We start from the raw sequence: 8125 nt of genomic DNA on the forward strand, positions 1-8125 counted from the left end.
AAAATGTAAATTATAAATCTTACCACATACAGATTCCCTGAAAATTCTAATGATGACCACCCCATAATCTCTGTAGAGAAAATTTCATGCAGTGGTGGCCAGAATGTGAAAGTCGTTGCCCAATCTTACTTGTATATGTAAGGTGTGGGGGAACATGCTCTCTGGCAGTCAAGCTGGTTATGTTCTCAGTGGCTCACAACTGTGGTCTTGAACATGGTCTCAGGAAAAAGAAAAATGAATAAAAAGGTAACCTCCTTAATTTCTAACTGGAATTTAAAGAGGTTTCCCTGAGAGCTCATGCATCTGGAGAATTGCTTCTCAGTTTTCCCCCAGGGATTGGAAATTGGTTTTCCATTTGCTCACATGTGTTTAAAATTTTATGTCCACCACCAATTAAAAGACTCCCCTGCCCATTTTAAACTGCTCTTGGGTTTATTTGTGGAAATGTGTTCACTTTTCTTGATGCTCAGGAATGGAACACTGTGCATGTGGGGATGAAATGTAGGGTCTGATTGTAAAAGTGGGGCAAGATGCCAGTGTCCTTATTAAATGCAATAACTAAGATCTAGGACAAGACAGCATTAATCCACGAGGACAATGTGTCTTGTACTGGGACTGGGGCAGCAACATGTGCTTGTTAAAGAGAAACATTTCTGTAAACATATGGAAACTTTTGTGTTAATCTAATTGCTTTTTTTCCTCTCAGAAATTGATTTTGAGATTATGTAACTTTCAAACTAAAAGCACAATTTCTGAAGGATAAAATAATTATCTCATTTCATTTTATTTGAAAAGAAGGTAGGATAGTTCTATTGGATGAAAATGAACATAGCTTTTAAAACTGAAGCTTCAGGGGAAAATGGTACCTAGCTCCTCAGGTCCCTTTAGGTTGGACCACATTAAAACAATGGCTTCTTTGTATAGTCTTTATATGAACACCCTACCTTTAAGAATATCCTTCTTTCATTTCTGTTTCAAAATCTTTCATTTATTCTATTTTACCAAGTTTTGTGACACAAGATGGTATCATTTCTATTTCTGTGTTTCAGCCTAAACTAGGAGATAGAGGCTGGCAGAGAGAAAAATTCCAGAACCAGAATCCATGCTTTTATACAACAAGGAAATCTCTAACACTCTGCCCCACACTGGCATGCAAAGTGTCACACTGCCACCTTCCAGGTGGATCCAACCTAAACCCAAGAACGCACAGACAGACAATGAAGGAAACCATTGACTTGTTCAGAACACCTACCGCATACCATGGATGCAAACTTCAGGATGAGTCAGCCTGACCAGCACATCACATGTATATTTAAAAATGATAGCAGGGAAGACATAGGAATATTAAATAACAGTGGGAGAATTCAGAGCCAAAAGGAAAAAAAAATGTTATTTTCAGTGAAAAGAAGACAAAGAATAATAATCAGGGAATAAAATAAAGAAAAAACCCACAGTGCAAGGATGGGCAAAAGATTCATGGTAGGAATAAGAGTAATTTGAGATTGGAGAACACTTTGAGATTTTTAGCAAAATTATGATCTTATCTGACTTGTGATGTAACACAATATAATTCCTAATAATTTCATTGCTTAAACTTGAAATACCAAATAAATTAAAATATTATCTTGTTTTAAAGTTCTTTTTACTCTCTGTTGCCTCTGGATTTCCTCTTTAGAATGAAGAGGAGTCAGCTCTCTATATCCACATTCAGTCCTTATTTTGTTGGCTGTGCCCTTCATCAATTCCTTTTGATTGAACTTGAATAAGAAATAGTCATTGTTGAGACCCTATGACATCTGCCTCATCTTGCCCTCTGAAGTTTATTTGACATAAAGTTGTGCTGAACAAAGAGAAAATCATCCAAGATAGGCAGCTCTGGGCCATCAGGGTCTATCTGTTATGGCATTCAATAATGATTAAACCAGTAGAGATAGTAATGAACCCACCTTAAAGAACATGGTCACAGCATACAGGAAATCCACAATGAAGGTTCTACTAATGTTCTTCTGAATAGCCCATCCTGAGTTCTGGTTGGTTTTTCTCCAGCATCACTGAGATCAATATCCTAAATCAAAATTTCTTTGCACTTGAAATACTTTAAGTATCTGTCTCTAATTTCTAAGATACTTTTTTTATCCATGCACAAGTTTTATCAAACATGGAGTCAGCAGCCTGCAATCTGACACATATTTTTTTCTTTCCATTTAAAAAATATTAGATTCTAAGTAAGCATAAAATTCAAATTACACAATAGGATGTTTGCTTGCCAACTTGAGTAGGTACCTGAAAAGATAATGAACAACATCATCTCCAACCCTACAGTGCTGATATTTTTATAGAATTGTGTCACCACTTTCGAGATAATGAGGGTCCCATCAAGTTTTTTGTTGAAGCCCATTTTGAATTTGTTACTAATTATATTATTATTTATGAAGTTTAATAATTATGTTTTTCATCAGAAACCACCACCAATCTCTTCCACTTTCCTCATAGCATTTTTTATTTCCATATTTCTAAAAGTATAAGTCAAAGGATTGAGCAAGGGGCTTAGCATGGTGTAAAGTATTGACACCATTTTGTCAAATGGAAAAGTAGAAGAAGGTATTGCATATGTAAATATGTATGGGACAAAAAAAAAAAAACACAACACAACAGAAAAATGAGCTTCACAGGTGGACAGAGCTTTCTTCTGCCCTTCAGAATCAAGGGTTCTCAGAGAGAGCAAGATTACACCACAGGAGACAAGCAACATGGTGAATATTATAATGCAGATAAACCCACTGTTAGCAACCACAAAAGTCCAAAGATGTTCCGTGCAGTCCAGCTCCAGTAATGGGTACAAGTCACAGAAGAAATGATCAATGTCATTGGGGTCACTAAAGGGCAGCTGGAATATAAAGAGAATCTGTATGATGGAATGAAAGTAGCTCCCTGTCCAGGCCATCCCCACCAGAATGCCACAGAGCGTTCAGTTTATAATGGAAGAGTAATGCAAAAGTTTGAAAATCCACATAGCAGTCATAGGTTATGGACATGAAGACAATCACCTCTGCTCCAGCAAGGAAGTGCTCAGCAAAAAGTTGAATGATGCGTCTTTTGTAAGAGATGGTTTTCCTCTCACACAGGGAGTCCATGATCATCTTTGGTGTGATGACAGAGGAGAAGCAAGCATCCAGAAAGGACAGGAATGTCAAGAAGAAGTACATGGGGGAGCCCAGCAGTTCAGGGATGAAGAGGATGGACACTACATTAAGCATTTTACCCCAGACAGTTGTAATGTAGACCAACATAAACACAACAAATACTGTTTTCTGAATTCTTCAATTATTCAAAAGCCCCAGGAGGACAAACTCAGTTACAGTGCTCTGGTTTTACATGATTTCCAAGGAAAAGGTGAAGGTAAAACTGTGATCATGTTAACCTATAATTAGCTATTTGTAATATTATCATCATCAACTAGTTGGTGCAGAATTATGTGAACCTATTTGAGTGCTTTGTTATCACTGAGAACATGATATTAGACATTTATTGAAGGCTGTTGTAGATCAGGCAAATTTGAGGTGGAGTCAAATCATTGTAAACTTTTAAAAAGCCAGATTTTCAACAGTGTGGAGAAGTTACTTTTTATTTCAAAGTCCAGCTTTAACCATTGTGTAGTAGCTGCCTAGTGAATTATTGAAAGGTTTTCAGAAGCCACACTCAAGTGGCCACAAAGAAAGACTATTATTTTATATCACACCTTCCATACATATGGAATGAGACAGGGATGAGTAGACTACAATGTTAGATCAGAGGACTGCCTCATTTACCATTAGAAGAAGAAATAAAAGGCAGTTGAGGTGGTTCCTGAAAACCATGGCTACTCCTCAAAAATTTATTAAAAACTTTGGAAGGAATTTGTCTTGTGAATGATATGATTCATTCTTTATAAAACAGAAAGATGTATGAAAAAAGTGTGTAGCTCTACTATCCTCGATGCATAAATACATACAAAGTGTTGAATTTTACTTGCAATTTATCATTTAAAAATGTGAACAAAAGTTAATAGAAATAATACCTGTTTTATGATGAATAAATGGAACAATGCAGGGAAAGTAGTTGCTTGGGATCCACAATCTGTGTGAGGTCCTGTTATCCTTATTTATCAGAGAACAATATACAATCAGAAATCTCAATTTAAAGCAAACAAAAGATGCTTGATTTAGAATTTTAACTTAAAATCTTTAGCTCCAAAATGCAATTCTTTTCAAGAAGGTCAACAGCGAAAGGAATAGGATGTTTTCTTTTCCAGCAAGAGGTATAGGGCCTCCATGGTCTCTCTACAGTTTCAGTCCACGTTTTAAGTTTAAAACATATTATTCCTTTGCTCATGTTTGAATTAGGAATCTTGATAAAGCAAACAGAGCAAATCATTAAGCGTTAGGAGGCAAATGTCCAGCCACCTACAAATGCATATTGGCACCCTGCTAACCTTTCCTATGTAAGGAAAAAAAAATAACTGGGTGAATATAATTTAGAGTCTGCAGACTTTAATGTATGTTTATTATTTATACAATGAAACCCTATCTTAGCAGATACAATACTCCAAAACATATAGCTTCAAATTTATCTGACTTTGTTGTAAGATAGAAATGTTCACAGTTTATGTACTCATCTCCAAAGATTAGAATGATGGTCACATTTGGAAATATTAAATTATAAATGTTAAAATGTCCTTCCTTGCAAAGCAGGTGGCCTCACCCACAGGAAGCTTTTCCATGAGTTCTCCAGACAAATACTTCCAGCTCTTGAAATCATTTGCCTCCATTTGACACAGCTTCAAAAAGTGACTGTGTCCTCACCTGTGCATATGACAGAAATGCAAATAGCATTTGTGTCTGTGAATATTTATATGTACATATATGCATACACAAGGATTTTTGTTGTTAAAATAAGGGAACAAAACAATAATTGGATATATTCAAGAATGAAAAATGGGACAATTTTTATGACTTCCCTTTAGAGCCAACAGAAACAACTTGGAATATTAATAAAGCTGACATGCACATGTCCTCTGCTGACAGCAGCCACTGTCACTGTGCTTTCATTTCATTCCTCACTGAGGTCTGTACTGTGAGCTCTGTGTCCACCACTCACATGGTATCACCAAGGAAACGAGAGTATAAAGCAAACGCCATGAGGTCACTGGATCAGACAACAGCCCTAGAAGATCAATATATAATTTAGCAGGGGTCAATTTGGCCAAGAACCAAAGCAGGAAAGGCAAAGGATGAGGAAGAACATCTGTTTCACTCTTGCACAGACTTGGCTTTCAGACTTTCTGAGACTCAGACTAGGTTATTTATAGCTCTCAAAAAAATCTAAAAGCCTCAAGTTTATGCTTTGTGAATGAATTTAATCGGAAGGACTATCTGCCCAGTTCTTGTGAGTGTCCAACGAAGCCATCCGCTAGAAATATCAATGCAGTCAGAAATGCAGAATGTCCTGCCACAGCCAGGAGCAGAGCACAAATGACAACCTGAGTGTCAGAGATTACAGATATACATCACCATTCTTTGAAAAGTCTTGAATTATTTCACTTGGTAACATAAAAAACAATATTCAAGGAAATAAAGTGAGTAACATAGTAGAACCCTCTACACCATCTTATTTCTGTTAATTGAAAATCATTGAAAATAAATAATTAAGCAAAAGGAAAAAAAATTGTTCATTTTTTTAATCAAAAATGTAGCAATCCCAGTTTCATGGTTAATAGGAATGATCTACCATGCCTAAACTTTCTGATCTAAAAAAGAGAAGAGTAAACCAAAGGAAGAAGTGAGCTTTTATGTCAGCAATATTTTAAGAAGTGTTTGCATAAATAAAATGAGATAAAACTGAACAAGTCAAAACAATAATACATCTTTGTAAAATCATCCTTTAAAATATGACTCCTCAGGGCTGGGATTGTGGCTGAGCAGTATAGCACTTGCCTAGCATGTGTGAGGCACTGAGTTCTATCCTTAGCACCACACAAAAATAAATAAACAAAATAAAGTCATTGTGTGCATCTTAAAAAAAAAAAAAAATGACCCCTCACTGGGTGTGGCTCACTCACAATGCCTCAGGGAGGGTGAAGCAGGAGAATTGCGAGTTCAAACCAACCTCAGCAAAAGTGAGGTATAAGCAACTCAGTGAGATCCTGTTTCTAAATAAAATGCAAAATAGGGCTAGGGATGTGACTCAGTGGCAGAGTGCCCTGAATTACATTCCTGGTACACACCCCACAAAAAATGATTCCTGCTCTAAAATGGAAACAAAACTGATTAATTAATGTAATACTTCTGAAAAATATATTAATAAATGATTCAGAATCATAAGTATGCCTGCATTGCTTATACTAGTAGCCCCAGGCAGATAAATTTATTCTAATAACAAAAAGAGAAGGGGAAATTTTACATTGGAAAATTATACAGTGTTAATATTGGAAATAGAGAAATATCTAAAATATTCAGCAATTAAGATGTTCATATAAATATGGCTATTACAAATTGTCATCATAGGATACTGTCAATAAAACATTCATAACATGAGGACATAAAATATGAAGTATTTTATAACATGAGAAATGCAGAAGAAAAAAAATCACTGACAATTTATAAATATTTTAAATATATCTTATAATTTAGAAGGGAACCTATAACAATGGCAGACTCTATTTAAAATATGTTTTGTTACTATTATAGTAATATTTAGAATTAAACATCAAGATTAAAAACCTAAACATCAATTTTCCTTAAAGTTCAGAAATAAAGTGTGAGCTTTATGGTTAATTTATTTGCAAAGGTGGAACTAACAAGCTAAAATAACACAGTCTTAAACTAAAATTTTAAACTACTGAAAACTTTCTATAAATGATCACACCATGGACCCAACCTTCTCTAACTTCCATATATTCTTCAATATCAATTTTAGGTATATTATAATGTAGGTCAAATTTTCATACATTTTATTAAATAATTATTTTTTACAAATTAACAATAAATTAAGATCCTACTTGTAATTAGCATTTATGTTAAATTTCTTAAATTTAGCATATATTTGATCTAGGATTCTTCTCCTCCAATTAAATATTTATCAATTGTCCTGCCTAATCAAGCATGTCCTGTCTAATTAAGCATATTCCCTTTCCTGGATATCTAAGATATACATTATTTTTGGATAGCTGCTTCTTTCCTTTCTCCTCAGTGTAGTTGTGCTGATTTCCCTGAATGTCTCAACATTTATAATTAATGTCGGTGAGAAAATATCCATTCTCTCTGGTTTCCTTCTTAACAGATGCCTGAAACTCTTTTTCTGTTGTCTGAGTGATTTAGCTAATTTCAAGGGTGAGACCAACCTATGACAAATAGTCTTGAAGCAGTTCTGAAAATGAGCCACTTGGATTTTACTGAACAATTCTGCAACAAGAGCCCAATGCAATCTATGACATCAAGCACACTTAGCAAATTACATAGTTAAATCAGAAGCTTCCAAACGAGTCCCTTTTTCTCATTTTTAATGTCCTTCCCTGTGCCATTTGTTAGTCTGTGGTTATGGCAATAGTGAGTTTCATATTTTCTCTATCAGTATCTATGGTTGGCACAGTAGTACTTAAATTTATCATGCTCCTACATCTGTACTTTGATGCAGATTCATAATATTCACCTTATAATCTAAAGCATTAGGATGGAGGTATCACTAGAGGATAAATGAGAATGTATTTAGAAGGAACAAATAAAAGTTTATTGGAGAAGTAGTAGAAAAACATTCACTTGAAATCCTAAGTTATTCAGTTTTTACTCAAAGATCAAAAGCTGAGTATGAATTTAATTTCATAGGAGCTCAGAAAGCAAAGGAACAAAGAGGAGAAAAATAGGAGAAAGGTTTGAATTCTGTAACAACTGCTGTCTCTTGGGTTCTTTCAGATGTCCAGTGCTGTCTTCTCTCTCCACCTGCAGTGTTTCATCCCCTGCCGCATCCCTTCATCTTGGAAGAATCCCCACTAAACATGAGGGATTTGGGGGCCACAGATGTTATACAGCTAACTCAAGTGCACACAGTTATTAAGCAACAGGACAGTGCATGACATTAACCATGAGAACAT

The 8125-nt window shown here is 35.2% G+C and overlaps 1 pseudogene; it reads right to left on the reverse strand.

Annotated features, from left to right (window-relative positions):
• Positions 1–2436: 2436 nt before the first annotated feature.
• On the reverse strand, positions 2437–3377 carry LOC113175043 (olfactory receptor 4C15-like; annotated as a pseudogene).
• Between the last annotated feature and the right edge of the window lie 4748 nt (positions 3378–8125).

This window comes from Urocitellus parryii, chromosome 4 (assembly GCF_045843805.1).
Source record: "Urocitellus parryii isolate mUroPar1 chromosome 4, mUroPar1.hap1, whole genome shotgun sequence".
NCBI classification, from domain to species: Eukaryota; Metazoa; Chordata; class Mammalia; order Rodentia; family Sciuridae; genus Urocitellus; species Urocitellus parryii.